The sequence below is a fragment of the Oryctolagus cuniculus genome, chromosome 5, assembly GCF_964237555.1.
Source record: "Oryctolagus cuniculus chromosome 5, mOryCun1.1, whole genome shotgun sequence".
NCBI lineage: Eukaryota > Metazoa > Chordata > Mammalia > Lagomorpha > Leporidae > Oryctolagus > Oryctolagus cuniculus.
Window position 1 is genome coordinate 97,136,065 of NC_091436.1, and position 22,041 is coordinate 97,158,105.

General features: G+C 38.4%; 1 protein-coding gene and 1 long non-coding RNA gene across 12 annotated transcripts in view; one reads left to right on the top strand and one right to left on the bottom strand.

Annotated features, from left to right (window-relative positions):
* FILIP1 (filamin A interacting protein 1) overlaps positions 1-22,041 on the top strand; it is a 300,074-nt gene that overhangs the window by 252,768 nt on the left and 25,265 nt on the right. The window contains exon 1 of one of the 10 annotated variants that reach the window (XM_070073870.1): positions 10,445-10,584. The exons of 8 other annotated variants lie outside the window; for them this stretch is intronic. The gene's annotated coding sequence lies outside the window, so the exon portion shown is untranslated. Of the gene's footprint in view, positions 1-10,444; positions 11,096-22,041 lie in introns of those variants that run through there. One more of the 10 variants, XM_070073871.1, reaches the window with a different exon arrangement.
* The window catches only part of LOC103349802 (uncharacterized), a 43,740-nt gene continuing 38,003 nt past the window's right edge, over positions 16,305-22,041 (bottom strand). The window contains exon 3 of one of the 2 annotated variants that reach the window (XR_011388646.1): positions 16,305-16,625. This is a non-coding gene — a long non-coding RNA (uncharacterized lncRNA). The remainder of the gene's footprint in view (positions 16,626-22,041) is intronic. The other variant, XR_011388644.1, reaches the window with a different exon arrangement.

Consider the following 22,041-nt stretch of genomic DNA (forward strand, 5'->3'; position numbering starts at 1 on the left):
CCTCCTTTCACATTCCTAACAGTCCCAGAACTTAGTCCCAGCTACAGAAGTGGGGTCTTGAGGACCTAGAATTAACTCAGGGGATCCTGACTTGACTGAAGAATCTGAATTTTCTAAGGAAAATTCAATTTGAGTGAGTGTACTTCCCAGGGTGCACATTAGGAGAATCTGGAATTAGAAGCAGACCCAAGTCTCAAACCTAGGCAATCCCATAGGGAATGTAAGCATCTCAAGTAGTGTCTTAACCAGTAGGCCAAACACTTGTCCCCAAATTAATTTTAACCTACAATTTGTGAAATAGTGTAGTGTTCAGTACATGAATACTCAGTTTGGTCAATGGAACTGATAGAATTTCTGGAGTTAGATTATACTAGATTTAAAGATTTCAGTGTTTTTTATAGATGTTTCTTAAAACAAAACCAAAAAAAAAAAAAAAAAAGAGGGGGCCTGAGTTGTGATATAACGGGAAAAGCTGCTGCCCGCAACACCAGTATTCCATATGGCGTGGGAAAAGCAGCAGCAGATGATCCAAATGCTTGGGCCTCTGTTACACATGTGGGAAACCTGGAAGAAGCTCCCGGCTCCTTGCTTTGGCCTGGCCCAGCCATAGTCATTGTGGCCATCTGGGGAGCAAAGCAGTGGATAGATTTTCTTTCTCTCTCTCTGCCACCCCCCACTCTGACTTTCAAATAAATAAATAAATCTTTAAAAAAATAAATAAAGATGTCATTCCAAATCAGCAGAATGGTCGTTTAGCAATGGCTATTGCAGTCATTTTTATGGATAGTTCAGAACATTTATTTGTAAACATGGAAAATAACTGACTATATTTTTTAGTCAGGGTCATTTTCCTATAATTTGATCTGGTTTCTACCATTTCAGGAGATATATCTATAAATTTGCTGTGATTCATGCCAGGAGAAAATTTAGTATTTACTTTTTAAGTTTCCAAAAGATTGATAAATCTTGTGTAATAAAAATTGTATTTAAGGCATAAAATATAATTGTGAAATATACTGCTGGAAAATGATGACTTACTTTCTACAGAAAAAAGCAGTATTATGATTTTTACTAACATAAAATTTTATGGGACATAAACTATGGAGTAACTATAAGCATCCTTTGAAAGAAAAAATGTTATGATCATTTTGCAATGGTCATAAATCTACTGCTGTATATTCCATAACTTTGTATATTATAAAATTAATACAAAGAAGTGATAGGACATACTGTATCCTGAAAAGAAAAAAATATTGAACACAGCTTGGACTGATTTATTAGAATTACCTGGAGAATAGTAATTTTCTTTCCCCAGATTTTGTATGAAAGAGACTTCTTTAAATGAGAAACAAAGCTAACCTAAAGAACTCTATCTCATAGTCTGCCAAGTTGAGGGATTTTGCCAGGCATATATTTTTCATAGAAGTTGTTACATAAAGCTAATGGAATCTAGATAAAAATTTATTTATTTAGCAAGTCTAGTATGGATTTACCTTATAATATTTAGATTAAAATGTTCATCTGAGTGATTAGTATATGTTTGCAAATGAAAATTTTTGCCTGTTTTCAACCATGAATCAGGAAGTAGAGTAGATTAGAACTTTTAGGAAGCACACAATGAAATAACAAGCAGCCCAGCTAGAATGATAACTTAACAAATTTTTAGTCAAATTACAGCCTCAGAGGCTACCTAAAAAACAAACATAAAGCCAGTGAATAACCTTGTGCTTTGTTGTGCCAATTTTTTTTATCCTTTCTAATCTGTCAGTGCAGTTGTAATCCAGGCAATTGTAAGGCCAGCCAACTGATCCACTCTGGCAAACATTCTTTATATTCAAAAATGCAAAATCAAAGTTTCCTATAGTTTTCATAGTTATTTTTGTGTGTGTGGGTTGAAGCATTAAAGAGATGCATAAGTTCTACAGAAAAAAAAAAAAAAAACTACAGGTTATAAGAGCAACTACATTAAAACTGAACATTTACAGCATCTATTTGGGAATTTTTGTCTCCAAATTCCTAACTAGTTGGGTTGAGTTTTAATTGAGCTTCTGGCTTGTTTCAGTATCATGCACCAAATCAGGTATGTGAAAAAAATCATGTATTGAAAGTGATACATGGTATTGTTCTGGAATAAAACTCTGGGAATGCTGCTTTAAATTGGCAGTCATTTGTCACTGCAGTAAACCCCAGGGAAGTGTTGGTTTTATACATATTCATACGTCGAGAAAGACTTAAAAAAGGAAACCACTGGAAAAAGTATATTGTCTCTTACTACCGGAGTGAACAACTACATTATTTTTATATTTTTACTTTTTTTTCCAGGGTGGAAGAAGGTATTCAGATAAGCATTACAAATTCTGGGCTCCAGAGAGGGAATTGGAACTTGGGAAGTTAGTGTTTTCTCTGATTGGACATTGCTGCTTTCTGGCTTCTTGACCACATGTGCACTCTTTTTCCAAGAATGCTTGTGTTTGGAAAGTACTTCATGCTGGGGAAAAGTTTGAACAGAAAAGATTAATCGAAGGTTGGGTCTTTCATGCTCAGTGCATAACATGGTCAGCTCTTGGTTGTGAACTCTTAGCCAAGGAAACTATTCAAATGATATTCAAGGACTGGATATGAGCTTCACCCACAAGTAAACTAGAGATCAACTTAGACTTAACTCATTCTCCTTAAGTTCAAAAATGCTGTGCCTTAAGGATTTTCTTTATAGCACTGTCTGCATAGCTCCTAATATTCTGTAAGAGTTAGCAAGAGTTATTTTTATGTATTTTATTCTTTTTTTTTTTTTTTGGACAAGCAGAGTTAGTGAGAGGGAGAGACAGAGAGAAAGGTTTTCCTTTTGCCGTTGGTTCACCCCCTAAATGGCCGCCACAGCCGGCACGCTGCAGCTGGCGCTGCACCAATCTGAAGCCAGGAGCCAGGTGCTTCCTCCTGGTCTCCCATGTGGGTACAGGGCCCAAGGACCTGGGCCATCCTCCACTGCACTCCCAGGCCACAGCAGAGAGCTGGACTGGAAGAGGAGCAACCAGGACAGAATCCGGCGTCCTGACCGGGACTAGAACCTGGTATGCCGGCGCCGCAGGCGGAGGATTAGCCAAGCGAGCCGTGGCGCTGGCCTGTGTTTTATTCTTAAATACTTAAGGAAGCAGATGCAGATGACCTGAAGTATGAAGGAAACTGGAAATGATGGACTAGGGCTGCTTCACATCCAGTGTGCTCTCAGAAGGGAGGAACACTCTGGTCTACCAAATCTCTGTCATTGTTTACAATGTCACCAACCCCTGTGTTCTAACCATGGACATGTTTGTGCTTTCGCCCATTTATCTGTAGCCATCATTCCTCCCTCCAATACTCTCTTCTTGGCTCAGTTTTCCAATTCTGTCACATCTGTCCTGGAATCGATAACATGCTATAACTTTTGGATTATATTTCTCTCAAGGAAAAAAGAATTACTGTGTGTAGAACTACTGCCCAGACTAATATAACATTTTGCAGTCTTCAGGAAGAGATCCTGAAAGAACACACCCCTTCCCCAACTAAGGATGCAAATGTAGTGCTTCTAGCACATCCTATGATGAACTTATTCCTGTCTGCTGACTCTGGTCTCCACCTCCCTTCCCCGCCGACTCCTCCCCTGCCCAGCCCAGCCCAGCCCAGCCCAGTGCATCTGTCTCCCAACATTCTGGATCACAGCTTCTTATACTGCAAAAACTGTCTCCTGAGGTGGAAGCACACTGAACTGACAAGCCCAGTGGTGATCACCCACACATTGAGAAACTTCCCACTTGTCATATGCTAAACTAGATCTTTTGCATAAATGTTCAGGAATCAAGTCCTTGTTATCTCTTCTTTCCTAATCAATTTGGATAAGGATCAGTTGTAAAAAGATTTGGTTTAAGAGTCACTAGGTCATGTCATAATTCTCAATAGCAACCAGATGCTTAACGGATTGATAGGATCCTGAACACTCTATCTCTGGGATTTAATGCTCTAAAATCTGATTTCCAGTGGACTTAGGACTCAGCCTGCAGACCCATGTTCAGAATAATACTTTCCACGTGCATACTACATTGGAGTACACATTTCAGTAATACATATTAAAAAGTTTAAGAGAGACAGCCCCCATTTGTGCATGATTCATAGGAAAAAGTTACTAATCCTCCTTAAATGGAAATGTTTATTTAATTCATTAAGTAAATGGGAATTGAGGAAATGTCCATTATTGGCCAACCCATTTGGATATTTAATAGGCTCCTCTAACTTCATGTGTCCAAAATAGAACTCTTGGTTACTTCCTGCATGTCTGTTCTTCCCAGTGTGGCTATTTCAGTAAATAGTACTTTCACCTAAGTATTCCAACTAAAATCCTAGCAATCTTTAATTCTTCTTTCTTCCTCAACCTTCCAAAGATAACCATCAGTAAGTAGCATTGATTCTACTTCCAAGTTATATTTGGAATTTATGCATTTTCCCCTAGAACCATTGCCATTGCCCTAGACAAAGATTAAGACTTATTTAAGCTACCACCATGTTGTTGGTCTAGGCCATTACAATAGTTTTTTTTTTTTTTTTTCTGATGACTTACTTCTATTCTTGTGCTCCCTGCCCCCAAATACATTCTGTACAAATTAGTCATAAATCAGATCCTTCAGAATAACATCCAAATTCTTACCATTGTGCGGTAAGTCAAGCCAAGTAAACTTGCTTGCTTTTTGTTTCCAGTTGTCAGATCTTACTAAGGGATAGTGGTAACTCATGAAAAATGATAGGTCACAATAAATACAACTCTCAAACTGCATTTTGCCCCACATTCAGTTTTTAGCAGGCAGTACTCAGAAGCTTGATGAAGTTCCGCACTCTGTCAAAAAAATGCCCTCAAATTCCTCACATGAAAGGTTTAATCAGTCAAATGCAGCATTGTACAGTAGTCCCCCAGTGAATACTTGAAACTGTGGCTAGTACTAAACCCTATATATACTGTGACTTTTCTTATTCATACATGTCTTTTATATTTATTTATAAATTAGGCACAGTGATATATTAATAATAATTAGTAATAAAACATAATGATTAAGATAACAAAAATTATTTAAAAGTTATAGAATGTTTATTTCTGGAATTTTCTATTTTAAGATTTATTTATCTGAAAGAGTTACACAGAGAGAGAAGGAGATGCAGAGAGAGAGAGAGGAGAGAGTGGAATTTTCTATTTAATATTTGCAGACTGCAGTGGACTGCATATGACTGAAACTGTGGATAGTAAAAGTAATGAAGGAAAACTGTAGTAGCTAATTTTTTGGTTGGGTCAAGTGATGGAATCCTCTCCTAAGCTTGGGGGACAAAGGACCCAATGGAGGCCTGGACCCAGAGCGATTCTCCTAAGGACATTAGCCTGCTGGCTCACAGGTTGCTCTGCCCCACTCACACTAGGTGGAGGTGCCACTTGTCTTGAATCACTTCCTTCATCAGTAATCAGTAAAAAGTCCGTTTCTAACATCTCTTTTGCTAATCTGAAAACCCTATCATGCACATTGAAGCCCTTGTATCCTTTCAGAGTGATTTCTCTAGTACATATTCTGGGCAAGGATACTTCAAGTATTAACTACTTCTGCCAGTCATTTGAATAGAACAACTCATCCCTTCCTCCTTTGCTGTTCATGCTGTGATCATACTGGTCTTCTCTCGTTGCCCGGAACCTCCCACACTCATTCCTAACTCACTGGTACCCTGTCTGGTACTCCCAATCTCTGCTTTTGCATGGCTGATTCCTTCTGTCTCAACTGTCACTGCATTAGGGAAGATCTTTATAGAGAAAAACTCTCACCATCAGTCACCTGCTTCAAACAACACCCTGCTCTCTTTCCCCGGGGTACTTATCACTAGGATGTGAGCTCCAGTAGGATAAGGACCTTGTCTGTTGTGTTCATGCCATCTCCTCAGAGTCCAAGACAATGCGTGGTTCTTGGTGGGCAACCAACTACATATTTGGTGAATGAACAGTGAATAAAAGATATTTCCTGAAGACAGACCAGAAAGATGTAGCCCTGGCCCTTCAGGAGCTAGTAGTGGGATTTTTTTTTTTCTGACAGGCAGAGTTAGACAGTGAGAGAGAGAGAGACAGAGAGAAAGGTCTTCCTTCTGTTGGTGCACTCCCCAAATGGTCGCTACAGCTGATGTGCTGCGCCAATCCAAAGCCAGGAGCCAGGTGCTTCCTCCTGGTCTCCCATGTGGGTGCAGGGCCAAGCACTTGGGCCATCCTCCACTGCCCTCTCGGGCCACAGCAGAGAGCTGGACTGGAAGAGGAGCAACCGGGACAGAATCCAGCTCCCCAACTGGGACTAGAACCCCGGGCTACCGGCGCCACAGGCGGAGGACTAGCCAAGTGAGCCGTGGCGCTGGCCTAGTAGTGGGATATTTCTAACTGCTGTGATCTGAAGGAGGGTTGTGTCACAACTTAAACATCTCCTGTAGAGTCCTAGAGAAGCTCCTCATAGTAATGTCATTTAGCCAGGAAATGATAATTAATTATGATAAAAAAAAAAAACCAGTCACTTTAAGTGAATCTTAACAGTGGGAGTTTAAATCAGTTTTGAATATAGGCACTTAGTGGTATTAAACAGAGAGGGAAGAAAAAACTGTGAAATGTCATTACTATTTTATTTTTTAAGATTGATTGATTTATTTGAAAGGCAGAGTGACACAGAGAGAGAGAATCTTCCATCTGCTGGTTCACTCCCCCAAATGACTGCAATGCCCCATATCATTACTTTAAAAAATATTTTTTAAATTTTTCTGAGAGGTAGAGTTGCTCACAGATAAAGGGAGAGATGGAGAGAAAAGTCTTCCATCTGCTGGTTCACCCCCAAAATGGCTACAATGACCAGGGCTGAGCTGATCTGAAGCCAGGAACCAGGAGCTTCTTCCTGGGTCTACCATGTGGTTAGGCTCTATTCCATTGCTTTCCCAGGCCATAAGCTGAGAGCTGGATCGGAAGAAGAGCAGCCAGGACATGAGCTGGCACTCAAATGGGATGCTGGCGCCACAGGTGGAGGATTAGCCTAATACGCCAGGGCACCAGCCCCTGTATCGTTATTTTTATTTTTTAGAAGGCTTTTATTTAATACATATAAATTCATAGGTACAACTTTTGGAATATAGCAGTTCTTCCCCCATACTCACCTTCCCACCTCCAAACCATCCCACCTACTACTCCCTCTCCCATTCCATTCTTCATTAAGATTCATTTTTAATTATCTTTATTGTTTTGTTATTTTAAAAAGAGATTTTCTAAGAAAATAAAACATTTCCTCATGTTATGATCAGTTGTCTCTAAATCTGGATTTAATATTGGTTTAATGTAATCAGTGATTCCTTGGGACTGTAATTCAAGTTTAACCACCAGAAGCAGACTGAATGCAAGATACATATATAATTATGTATATATAAAGTTAATCTAGGGCCGGTGCCGTGGCTTACTTGGTTAATCCTTCGCCTGTGGCACCAGCATCCCATATGGGCACCGGTTCTAGTCCCGGTTGCTCCTCTTCCAGTCCATCTCTCTGCTGTGGCTTGGGAGGGCAGTGGAGAATTGCCCAGGTGCTTGGGCCTTGCACCTGCATGGGAGAGCAGGAAGAAGCACCTGACTCCTGGCTTCAGATCGGCGCAGCTCCAGCCATAGTGGCCATTTGGGGAGTGAACCAACGGAAAAAGGAAAACCTTTCTCTCTATCTCTCCCTCTCACTGTCTATAACTCTACCTGTCAAATAAATAAAAAATAAAATTAATTGTGATCCCTTGATGCTCTTTTTTCACATAGGTTTATATTGTGTAAGTCAAAATTTGAGCTCAAATTTGTATTTTTACAAAGTGTGTACCATTATCAAAATGAATACACTGTGCATAAACATGATATTAACTATTTATTGTGAGCCCACTGTGTGTCGGATCCTGGGGCCTTGATATACATTAACTTCATAACATAACATATCTTTGTATTCATAACAGCCCTGCAATAAAAGAATCCATATTCCTGTTATACAGCTGAGAAGTTACAGAACATGCCCTCAGTTATCTAGCAAATAATTGCCAACCCCAGGTTCAGTCAATGAATCGCCAAGATGCTGCTTCCCCTAACACTAGTATGGTCTTGGCTACCCCAGTCAGTGGCAGTAGTTTCTTTATTTCTTCTTTAATTTCAGTTTCCCATCCACATTAAAATAGCAATAAAACAAGCAATAACGAATTAGTTGATATCTACAGTTTTATCTTATTGATGAATGTTGCTTAACGTAACTTTTCCCAAAACAAATATATAATCAAAACCATTTATTCAGTGCTACAGCACTGAAGCATGAACTGATTATTATACAGAGTAGGCATCCTTTAAAGCAAAAGGCATGACTGAACATAAGGGATGTAGGAAAGCAATGATTTGAACTTATTTTTCTTCATATTCTTTTCTGTGCCATCACATAACTGCTTTTATTTATGTAATATAAAAGATAGCAGAGGGGTGAGTGCGTGGCCCAGTGGTAAACACACTGTTAGGATACCCACATCCCGTATCAACATGCCTGAGTTTGAGTCCCAGCTCTATTTCTAATTGCAGCTTCCAGCTAATGCACACTCTGGGAGGAAGCAGGTGATGACTTAAGTAATTGGGTCCCTGCCTTCAATGTGGGAGAACTGAATTGAGTTCCAGGCCTCTGGAACCCAGTTCAAGCTGTTCTGGGTGTTTGAGGAGTGCACTGGTAGATGAAAGATCTGTTTTTCTCTCTCTGTGTCATGCTACCTTTCAAATAAAAATAAACAAATACATAAAATTTTAAAAAACAAGAACATAAAGGAAAAGGTGGCTGAGATTTTAAAATGTTCTGCAAAATTTAATCCTATTATCTTGAAAGTTAGTTTGACTAATTTATATGGTATTATACTTTTATTCTACAATTAAAATGGAATTCATGACATAAATGACATAAATATTCTATACATATGAAGTAGGCAGGCATACAAGTTAAAATTGATCAGATTTGTGAACTGGAAGACCATGCCTTCACCACACCCCTGTGTGACCTCATGCCCCTACCTGATGCCTTTGCCACGCCCTTGTGTGGCCTCATTCCCCTACCTGGCCACACCTGGGTGCCCACCAGCCAATCAGGTTAATTAACCATTCCCCTTTGGAAGTGGGTTAAAAGCCAGGCCACGATGTGGCCCGGCTGGCTCTTCTTCCCTGGCCTCTTGCCAGGACAGGGATTGCTATAGCCCGGTGCCTCCAGGGCACATGGCCTTCGGGCCATGTGCTCTAGGCTTCCTGGCCTAGATGCTCTTCCACGTGGCTGGTTCCTGGTGCTTGATATGAACCCCTATTCACCTCTCTCTGTTAAATAAAACTCTCACTCTCCTATGCATCTTTCTCACTAAATAAAAGCTTAAAATGTACCATGCTGCCTAGTTTATCTGTGCCGTTATTTAGAATTCTTCTCTAAATTTTAGGCAAGAACCCTCTTGGGCTTATTAATATCTGGAATTTAGTAATAAGCCTGTGGTGAAATCATATGGCACTCCAAATTCCAGTAGCACATGTGGTACCCGGGATAGCATTTCTAGGGAACTTCAAGGGGCCACATTTCAGTGGAAATCTTAGGGGGTCTTCTCCAATTTCACATATGGGTTAGGAAATATTATACTGAAACTTGTAAATTGTCTGATGGCTTTTTGACTGAATCAGTCACGAAAGAAGGGAAGAAGCTAAGAGGAAGGGGAAGAAGGAAGAGAAGAGAGTTTGAAGATGAAGATGACAGACTTTGGGGACATTTTGATGAGTGATGATGAAAGTGGTTCATCCACTTTTTTGTATGTAGATAGCAGGTTTTCTGATACTTAAAGGGAAGAAATGAAGGCAAAAATTTTGAATGACAAAATGATCTTTAAACGAAAGGGTATGTGACATTCTAAAGCCCACAGGGTAATGTTTTCACTTAGAACTAAAAAATAATAATAAAGAAAGAAAGAAAGAAATGAGCACTTTGATTGAAACATGAATTCTGTCCCTTTGGCTAAATCACAGCTAAGACTCTAGGACCCTTATTTAAATTCCAGCTCATGCTGAATAGAACTGTACAGAGTTTAGCTAGTTTGAAAAATTAGGAATGAGGCCCATTTGACATTTTATGCATATATTTTCTTTATCTCATTATTCCTTCCTCCCCCCCCCCCCCCAACTTCACCCACTCCAAGTGCATTTTCTTGAGTACGGAGCATAATTCCCATTCATTTGCTTTGCTTCTTAAGAGCTGTCTTCTCTTCCAGTCCTGGGTAGCTCCGCCCCTTCTCACAGACCAAAGTAAATCTGCACAATAATGAACCATATAAGGAAGGAATGACATCATCAGTTAGTGGTCCCAAGCTGTTTTGCACAACATTCACCTTTCATTGTTCTGATGACAGGGCTGGAATGTGACGGTTAATTCCCTGTGGAGTAGGGGGCTGAGCAGGGCCTGCCGCTGTTGAACAAACTTCAGTACCCCCTTAGCAAAAACAAAAACAAAAGCAAAAGCTACTATGCTTCCTAGTATTAAGGTAAGGAAGTCAAGAGCTGTTTTACTCTCGGCTGTACACATTTTATTTGTTAATAGGGTTTCCTGACAGTAAGTTCATTTCTAAGTGTTATTGCAAAGAGCATCTTGGAAGCCGAGTCTGGACATTTGCAGAGCCCTGACTAATCTGTCCAGGGCTGAAAGACCTCGACAGTTTTCTAGCTTGCGGCCACAGGTTTTACTGAGTGTGGATGGTGCCAGCCTTTGGGATTTATCAGCTGACTGTGACTCCTTGATGCCTCAGAATCCTTGATTGGAACTGGCCGCAGTGCATCTTATGGTATGAGGAGTGCTCCTGGTTTTTGATGGAGGGAAAAGTGATCTCATTCTGCAGAAACCTCAGGAAGTTTGTATCAGAACAGAAAGATCTCTTATCTTACCACCAGCGATCCAGCTGCTGTGTTCTGAAGGTGTGTTAACAGGCACCCTTTCGTAGAGTACAAATGTATCTTCTAAAGTGTGATTTCTTGATGAGCCAAAAAAACTCCTTTGAGGTAAAATATTATTTTCGAGAATTTTTATTTTTTGTCATTATTGTTATACGGATTTTCTGCTGATCTCTCTTTGCATAGGTGGAAAAGGCTTGTAAAAGTTGGCAGGGAGTTAGAATGCATAGAGATCCAAAGAAAGCCCTGTTTGTTCTGAAAACTCAGTGTGGCAGTGATAACAGGAATAATAAAGCAAATAGGAGGTTTGATTTTAAAGTGGGAATGAGTTTAGAGTTTGGACTATGCTAAAAAATTGTGTGGAAAGTTCAGCTTTAGTAATTTTTCATGACGCCAAAAAATTATCCATGTTTAGTAGAGTGTATCAAAATAAATAGTTCTCATTTACTGCTCTGTAAGGCTATGAGGTACTATGAGTCTTCCACAAAAGAACTTCATTTGGCCAAAACCACATTTTTATATCATGACCTGTTTTTAAATCAATTTGAACACTAGGGCAAATGATATGTTTTTCATTTCTGTAGATTTGTGAAGCATTGATTGTTAATAATGTTTTGTCTCTGTTTAAAGTGATGAAAATCTTGGGTTTAATAAGTTGATGAGCTTGGATTCTTAATTCTATGTGACTGGCTGAACTTCTGTTTTCTTGTAAAACTAAATATCCTTTCCACAACAGAAGGGCATTCATGTTTCCTTTTTTCTGGATCAACAATAGTCAAGAGCAATACAAAATGAAGTCTGGGATGTTGGAATTTATTGTTAAGATTTTTTAGTTTGTGCCTTAGCTTAAAAGTTGTTCCCAAACTAGGTAAAAGATAAATGTTAGCATAATAATTTTAAAAATTTTTAGTAAAATTTCAGGTAAGTATACTACTTATGGAAATATATGGAAATGTGAGGAATCTTCAAAAAAAAATTAGGAAAAAAACTGCATGATTTCAAAATTTTTTATACCAAAACAGACTTTCTAATTCTATTTTCCAAGAACTTTTAAAAATATCTGTGTATGCTAAGTGATTTATGCAGTTAATTTTCTACTTAATTTATTTTTATTTTATTTATTTGAGAGGCAGAGAGAGACATACATACACACACACAGACACAAACACACACAGAGCTCCCATTGACTTATTCTCCAAAGGCCTGCAATAGCCAGGGTTGTGCCAGGCCAAAACCACAAGTGAAGAACTCAATCCAGGTTTCCCAAATGGGGCCAGAGAATTAACCACTTGAGCCATCATCACTGCCTTCCAGTGTCTGCATTGGCAGGAAGCTGGAGCAAGGAGCTGGAGCTGGGAATCAAATCTAGATACTCCAATGTGAGGTGTGGGCGTTTTAACTGCTAGGCTAAATGCCTGCTCCCCATGTTATTTTAAACAAGTCCTATTTGTGTAAATATTTATCCAAGACAAATTAGATTAATTGTATCTTGTATTGTGGGTTCCCTTAAAACCATGACTTTCTCTCAGCACTCTATAAATGCATGTATGGAGTAAAATGAGGTATATGCTGCCTTTGTGGATTGTGTCACCAGGAAACCTCATTCATGCTCCCCTCATGTTCTGTGTGACCACAAATATACCCCCCAGGGAGAGACCCGTCTACTTAAGCACGTAAGAGGATACTCTCACTCTGATTTCAGGGGCCTGAGAATCCACCTGTCCCTCTACATCCTCCTTGCTCTCTGGCTTTGATAAGGGAATCCCTCCACTTATTTTCTGAGGGCCAATAGCTCACAACTGTTTCCTAGATGGAGCATGTGATGAACCTGGGTAGCACATACTTTGGAAGAGGAACGCTGGAAGTCCTCTTTGGGGTAGGAAGGGAAGATGAAGGGGCCACCTGGAAGGGAGATCCCAAGGCCACATGCTTGAGTGACAAACTTCATGGGTCATGGCTCTTTCTGTTCATCTTTGTTTCTATTCCATGAAAATAAGTAAATTTATTCACCAACCTGATTCTTTATAAATGTCATCAAAAACAAAAAATACTATCTGATGTCCCCTATTTTATAAGTATTTTATCTGACCAAAGACTTGGTGGCTTACAAACAACAGAAAGCAATTTCTCACAGTTCTGAAGTCTGGTCATCTGAGAACAGGACGCCAGCCTGGTCAGATTCTTCCAGGTTGCAGAACATTGTCCTTTCATTGCATCTCCATAGGATAGAGGGAGCAAGAAAGAGCTCTCGGGGGTCCCTTTCTAAGGGAACTAAATCCAGTCATCTCCCAAAGGCCCCAGTCTCCTAATACCATCATATTAGGTATCTGGATTTTGGAGTTTGGGGCACTAGAGCCATGTAGATTGTAGCTTGCAGGGGCATCTGACCAGTCAAAGAATAGGCCCTGAAATCCAGTTCTCATTCCAAATATCAAGATAGACACTCCAGTATGGGACTGGTTTCCCAGAGACAGAGAGAGATTGACAAGCTCTCACAGAAGTGCTGTCTGGGCTGCACCCCCTGAAGAGTACTGGGAAGCAGAAGAGTACTGAGAAGGACAGTTGCAAAGCCCTGAGTAAGGACTTCCTCCATCTGTATCCCTCCCCTGACGTATCCCTTGGCAGGGGACCTTGGGTTCCTGTACTTAAAGTATAAATGACACTTTTTACGTTGTTTTGTAACATTTTTTTTATTCCTAACCTCTAATATCCTGTCTGCCAATCATCATTGTTGCATTCTTTGAATGAACTAATGAATCACAGTTAGATTTCGGTACTGAGTCAGGGAGATCCATACCAGAGGGTGTGATCTGAGAGCTCCCTTTCATGCTTCTCAAATATGGGCCTCCTGATGGGTGGTAAACTATCAGAAAACACTCAACGTTTCTTTAGTTCTTATGAGTGGACAACCAGTAATTCTCTAGATTTGAAGTTTTACTCCAAGAGCTTTTTACTAGTATTATACCAAGTGATCTATTTTTAAATGTAACATTTATAAATTTAAGTGAATATGTTACTAAATTTTCTTGAAGACTAAATTTGTATTTTACAAGGGAGTCAGACTGCCACCCACTGTTTGCAAACACTTACTGAGGCTGTGCTTGTCTGGTAGTTGGGAATCCCATGACCTTCAAGAAGGAGAATTCATTACCAGCTATGAATTTTTCATTGCTGCCATGCATGCATTTTAAAGTTAAATTGCTATGGGTTAAAATTCCTAATTTGCTTAACTTGTTGTAGGTTGTTGTGCTAACCTACACAGGGTCCATAATCCATATCCTTGGTTACAGTTTTCAATCACTGGACTTCAAAACACATCATCAATATGTCAAAGCAGAATCACACATAATCCTTTGAAAGTCTGATAGAGGAAAACTTCATTTGTGATAACCTGTCTGAGATTTGTGTGTATGGGCTAATTGAATTACTTGGATTATACTATCAAAGTAATAGCATTGTTATTTTTTAATTTATAAGATATAGTTTTTAAAATATAAAGTTATGAGTATAGTAAGTTAAGGGCCCTTATGATTAAGTAAAAATAATTCACAATAGTTGCTAGCCACAAGTTTACTCTTTTTATTTCCATCTCTTTCATTTTGGTACTACCAAGTTGTTTTTCAGTGTGGAAATGGTTGAAATAGGTTTTCTAGTATATTGTATGGGATATGGTCAAAAGGTTGAGGTCAGATGCTCTACAATACTGTTGTTCTTCATAAGAGGAAGAAATTACAAGAGCTTTTACAAATTCATCCCTACTACTAAGAAATATCAGACATAAGCAAAGCTCAAAAAAAGTGTATGTCCTGTTATAAAGAATCTGTCCTTTCTTCATTTATAAAAGTTGAGTCTGGGGCAGGTGTTTGGTGCAGTGGTCAAGATGCCAGTTGGGACACCTACATCCCATATCAGAGTGCTTAGGTGTGAGTCCTGGCTCTACTCCTGATTCTAGCTTCCTGCTAATGGTCACCCTGGGAAAGAGCAGATGATAGCTTAAGAAGTAGGATTTCCATCACCCATTTGGAAGACCCAGATTAAATTTTTTGGCTTCTGGCTCCAGCCTGGCCCAGCCCTGGCTGTTGTGGGCATCTGGGGAATGAACCAGCAGATGGAAGCTTTTTGTTTGTTTGTTTGCCTTTCTCTGCAAATGAATAGAAATTTTTTTAAGAAAGCAAGGATTCTCTGGAACTCCATAATTAGAGCTGGGATTGAGGCTAGGCAAGTGAGGCTTTCATCTTCCATACCATAATTTAGAGAATGACAGAACAAAACCAAAAAATCCCCTTGGTTATCAAAAGGTGTTCTATTTAAATTACTACTTTTAAAAATCACAATTAATGCAAAAACTTCATGGTGAAGAAAATATCAAAATTTCACATGAGGACAGGATTTAACTCTCCAGCTGCACAACCTGGCCTCATCTACCTCTCCCTAATCCCAGCTGCATTCCGTATGGTGGGACATTGGATTAACACTGAATACTTATTTTAATGGTCACCATCTTGAGGAACTGAGGTAGTGTATTAACAAGTAACATTTCTTTCAGAGTTATTTCTTAAACCATGCCCTATCATATTAACAAGCTGCTTAGCTCTGCACTATGCTCTGGTTGGGAAAAAATGCATTGTGATTAAAGACTTTCAACTGCATGCAAGCTGGACTTTTTTCAGGTTCATTCATCTTTAATTACTATCATGCCCTTGCTAGTTCTAACCTGCCCTCTCTCTTGAAAGACAGAGAGAAAAAATACAGGGAGAGTTGATGAAAAGCAAAAACAGTGTTTGCTGAGAAGGGAAATCAGCACAGTGTGGCTAAGAAGCAAGCCTGGGATGACTTTAAGGTGACATCAGTGTTTTAAAATGAGGTTTGATGGATTAAGACAGGGACAAGTGAAAACATCAAAAGGAAACAAAGAAACAATTGATATTTCAGAGCCAAAACTGATTAATTTGGAGAAATAGTGGAAAAGCTGGAGTGTTAAGAAAGGACCTGTGAAATTTTACATCATTTGTTTTCCAAAGAAGACTGAGAATAGAGAAAGGCAGATTGACTGTTGCAAGGATGGTGTTTATTAGAAAAATGGATAATCAGGAGAAGGCTTAAAAAAAACTCCTACTTACCCTTCTACCCAACCCCCCAATATTTGTCCTTAGATCCTAAATTAAGGAATTCAATTAACTGATTAATTTAACTAATCAGCTCCTAGCTGGTCTGGTTTCATCTATTCACATTCTGCTGCGTTATTTTGTTATAAATCTCATATATATTATTTCATTTATCAATATTTTATCATGTATTTCTAAAAGATAAGTAACTCTTTTTTTAAAAAAATATTTATTTATTTACTTGAAAAGCAGAATTACAGAGGGGCAGAGGCAGAAAGAGAGAGAGAGAGGTCTTCCATTCCATGGTTCATTTCCCAGATGGCCACAACGGCTGGAGCTGCGCCAATCTGAAACCAGGAGCCCAGAGCTTCTTCCGGGTGTCCCACATGGGTACAGGGGCCCAAGGACTTGGGCCATCTTCCACTACTTTCCCAGGCCATAGCAGAGAGCTGGATCAGAAGTTGAGCAGCAGGGACTCAAACTAGTGGCCATATGGAATGCTGGCACTGTGGCATAGCAGGTAAAGATGCCACCTGCAAAGATAAATAACTCTTTAAAAATATTGCCACAATCCACTATCAAACCTGAAATGTAATAATTTCTAAACATTTTTCCCGTTGTCTCATTTAAAAAATAGTTTGAATAAGAATTCAAGAGATTATAATTGATTGATATGTCTTCAGAATTTATTTTAATTTACACCCCACTGCTCGGTTCTTTTTTTTTAATCTTAGAACTTACTTACTGAAGAAATTAGGTTGTTCACATGATTGTCCATATTTTGGCTTTTTTCTGACCTCATAATCATGATGTTATTTAGCACTTTCTTGCTGTTGTCCTATAAACTAGTAATTAGTTATAGAAGCTTGATCTGATTCAGGTTTAATTTTTTGGTAAGAATAGTTCATGAATGGAGATGTGTACATATGTATACAAAGTCTGGATGTCTGTCTTTTGGGGAGATATTGATGAGCAGTACTGTTGGGGATTGCAAGATAGTTGTAATCCATAATTACTTCTATATTTATTGGATGTCATGCTATCATTATTTCTTACTTGCTAACTGTGCTATTGCTGTAAGGAAAATCAAACAGCATTAAAGTAAGAGGGAACATATTAATATCTTCATTATATATAAGTGTATATATGTAAATACACATGAGATGTATATGTATGTATATACATATATACTCATATATATTTTAAAATATGAAGCCGTTGATTCTTCCAGCCTGTTTCCTATGTCCTCTATTTCTTTTTTTTTTTTTTTTGTATAGGCAAAGTGATATGATTTGATATCATTCTACTTTTTTTTAAAGATCTATTTTATTTATTTGAAAGAGAGAGTTACAGAGAGAGGTCGAGCCAGAGAGAGAGAGGTCTTCCATTCCACTGGTTCACTCCCCAAATGACAACAATGGCCAGAATTAAGCTGATCCGAAGGCAGGAGCCAGGAGCCTCCTCTGGGTCTCCCATATGGGTGCAGGGGCCCAAGGAGTTGGGCCATCTTCCACTGCTTTTCCAGGCCATAGGAGAGAGCTGGATCCGAAGAGGAGCAGCTGGGACTCAAACCAGCACCCATATGGAATGCTGGCACTGCAGGCTGGGGCTTTAACCAGCTGTGCCATAGCGCCGGCCCCTTGATATCATTCCCTTTTTTAGAATCACTTTGGCCTCTAGGGAAAGAAGGTGGGCAAGACTGGAAACTGGGAGTCTGATTAGGTAGCTATTGCAATAATCCAGATAAGAAATAGTAGTTAGCTTGGACCAGGGTGATGGCAGTGGAGGAGGTGAGAACTAATTTGATTTTGGTGTGTATTTTTTAAGTAGAGATGATAAGATTTGCTGAGGGATTGAATGTGGGGAGGTGAGAGAGAGGACTCAAGGATAACTCTAAATTTGAGGCCTAAGCATCTGGAAGAGATGGTTGTAGTTGACTGACATCAGGAAAATGTGTTTGGAACTGGAGCCCAAGGATTGGAAGCTCCTAAGAAATAAACAATGACCAGCCCAGTGGGCTCATAGCTAATTGAATGACAAATCATCGATCCATACTACTGAATGGACTGATGTCAGCAGGAGGGAGAGCTTGAGAGTGTTTTGAAGGGCTCTGTGCATTGACCTGTGTTTTTATTAATGATTGGGGTCATTTTGCCTTTGATACAATCTAGGTATCAACTGATATTTTGGGTGACAGGACAATTCAAGGAGGAACTTTACAATTCTAAATAGCCAAATTCTGAATCAAGCCAAATAAAGTTGACCAATAAGCCAATATGCACCCTTTAAGAACTATTCTTAATGTATAAAATTTATCTAAACAAAGTCTTGCAAATTGAGCTGCCCAGGCAATGTCTATTTGAGGAATAGCATTGTTTTTACAACACAGTGTTTATGCAAATAAATTTGTACAAAAATCTCAATCTGTTCCTTCTTAGTCATGCTCTCTTATGTTTAGTCATGTTTATAATGTGGCACAGTTATGCCTTGTTCAAGGGTTGTTGTAAAAAATAAATGAAACAATAAAAACAAGGCACTGCCCAAGACACCTTTCTTTTTAGCCTCCCCTGCCCTTAAAAAATTAGATAGCAAAAATTAGAGTTTGGGATGGGCTTTTAAGAGCCTTTTGCAATAATATCAGTATTAGAGATTCTCTAGGATTTCAAATATTACTTCACTAGGCCAACTTTTCTTGTCAACTCTTCAAGCCCACCTGAAAATATCATTCCTCTTTATCTTCCCCACCTCTGCTTTCCCCTCTTTCTGCCATAAGACTAATAACTAGTTTTATCTTTTGTATCATGTTTTAAGTTATTCTCATAATACCTCTATACAACCATTTTCTTTTTTTCTAATATGTTAGAACACTTTCTGAGACTTTCTATTTTTCTCTGTATTTTTATTGAGACACAATTTAATAAAATTCAACAATTTTAATTAGATGGCTTGATGAATCTTGTCAAATGGGTAAGCCAGCAGCAATCAGAACATTTGAGTTTACTGTCTTAAGTGTTTTTGTTGAAAATCATTGGATTTCTAAATATGTTTGTAAATTATACATTTACAAGTTAAAAATATATAATTTTGTTAAATACAAAATAAGAATGAAAAATACATTTATAAACAGGTGTTAAGGGACAAGTTTATTATTATACCTGTGTATTAAGTTTAGACAACAGTCATTTTATTTCTATTATCTCAGTCTTCAGAACAATATCATCAGATAGGTACTAATATACCTCTCTCATTTATAGGTAAAGCATTGGGGATCTGAGAATTTCATAATTAGAAAGTGGCAGTGTCAGAACTCACATTTACCTATGTCTGACTTCACAGTCTCTGTTTTAGCCTCTAACCCAACCCCTTTAATAACACAGAGACCTATTCTTCTTTAAAAAATAGACATATTTTTAAGATTTTTAACATTTTAAGCTTAGAATTGAAGGCAATGATGTTTGCAGTAAATTCATCTCTGATAGTCTAGTTAAGGCCAGAGAATTTAAAAATGGCATTCTATGTTGAAAATATCCTCTAAAGACTTTTCTAGTCTATGGATCTATGACATTATTTCAGTTGTTTTGACTCCACATAAGAAGAGAAGATGGTCAGTAAAATACCCTTTTACACATGTAAGGACCCCACTTAGTGAAATGATTCAACATTGGTCATGTGAGTATGTAAGATTTGAAAACAATTTTCTCCTCCCACTTCAGGGATAAAGTCATAATGGTTTTTGGAAGCCATGTATTTAATTAAGAGATGTTTAGATACAAGGGTATGTTTTATAAAAATAAATTATATTAAAAATATTAATTACATCATTAGAATCATTTCTATAATAATTATCTGATACAGGACTTAATTATAAATAGCCCTATTTGTATGTACAATAATTTCTCATACAATGCAGTGTAAGATTATTAAATTAGGGGCTGGCATCATAGTGAACAGGGTTAAGCAACTTCCTGTTAACACCAGCATCCATGTCAGAGAGCCAGTTCAAGTCCCTGCTGCTCTGCTGCTGATCCAGCTCCTTGTTGATGTGTCTGGGAAAGCAACAGAGGATGACCCAAGTGCTTGGGCCCCTGCCACCCATTTGGGAGACCCAGGTAGAATTTCAGACTTCTGGCTTTGGCCTAGTCCAGCCCTGTTGTTTGCAGCCTTTCGGGGAATAATCTAGCAGATGGAAGATCTACTTTCTCTTTCTCTCCTTCTCTCTCTCTCTCTCTCTCTGCCTTTCAAATACATAAAATAAATCTTTTTAAAAAAGACTGTTAGGGGTCAGCGTTATTGCCTATGGGCACTCATTTGAGTCCCGGCTGCTCCATTTCTGATCCGGCTCCCTGCTAATGTGCCTAGGAAAGTGGCAGAGGATGGCTCAAGTGCTTGGGCCCCTGCACCCATGTGAGAGATCCAGAAGAAGCTTCTGACTCCTGGCTTGGGGCTGGCCTAGCCCTTGCTGTTGTAGCCATTTGGGGAATAAACCAGAGGCTAGAAGATCTCTCTGTCTCTCTCTCTTTCTCTGTGTAACTCTGATTTTCAAATAAATACATTTATTTTAAAGAAAGACTATTAAATTCAATTTGGCTAACAATTATTCTAGCCAATCATAATTATAAAATAAATCAATTAGAATAATAAAGATGCAAATATATTGAAATAATAAAATGCACTTAAATACATGTAAGTGCTCATTCATAACTTGAGTCTCTTATAAACAAATCAGTTACCGAAATACATTTTTTTCTCCAGAAACCTTTTATTTAAGAAATACAAATTTGATGCATTACATAAATACAACTTTAGGAATACAGTGATTCTTACCACCATACCTGCCCTCCCAATCACACTCCCACCCTTTTTCCTCCTCCCTCTCCAAGTCCCATTCTTATTTTTTTTACTAAGATCTATTTTCAATTAACTTTATACATATACGATTAACTCTATACTAAGTAAAGAGCTCAACAGATATTATGAAAAAAAACTGTTCCTCAACAGTCGAGATAAGGGCTGTTCAAAGTCACTGCATCTCAAAATGTCTATTTCACTTCTAAAGATTACCTTTTAGGTGCTCTATTAGTTATCATAGATCAGGGAGAACATATGGCATTTGTTCTTTTGGAACTGGCTTATTTCACTAAATATGATGTTTTCCAGTTGCATCTATTTTGTTGCAAATGACAGGGTTTCATATTTTTTTTAATGCCGTGTAGTATTCCATGGTATACATAACCCATAATTTCTTTATCTAGTGTTCTGTTGATGGCATTTGGGTTGATTCCATATCTTAGCTATTGTGAATTGAGTAGCATGAAATACATTCTTAGACTAACATACAGTGAATATAAATATAACTCAGTTTATTTAGGTATTTAGGTACAAGTTAACTAACCAATACAAAAATGGTGCATAATTAGTCTGGCATATTTAAATTCCTACTTTTTAAAGCCATACATAAACAGCATAGAGAACAATGCATCTGTTGCTGCTATATTTTTTTAATTGATAATAATTCAGTTTTCTTTCCTACTTAGTTCTCTGTCAAAGAAAATTGTTAAAATCAGAAAAATGAGACAAAATCTTATGCCAATTCTGGTGTCAACTAAAATCAGTTTCTGTAGATCAGCTTTTGTATCAGAAAGCCTGTCTTGCCTTATTTTTCTTTATCAGGTAATAGTTACATAGTTTTATCTAAAGAGTTCAAAATAAAACCATAGGTCCTTCTTTTCCAGTTTTTTCCTTTCACTTAAATTCCTCTCTTCATGTTGTAAAATGTGGAGGTGAGAGGTAAGCACTCGGGAGCCCTGCTGGCTGAGTTGAATCCCAGCACTGCCACTGACTGACTGTGCAATCTGGGGTAGCTTCCTAACTCCCCGTGTCTCATTTTCCTCATGGGGATGATGACAGTGACACAGGCCTTTCAGAGTGTTGCTGTGAGAATAAGTAAAA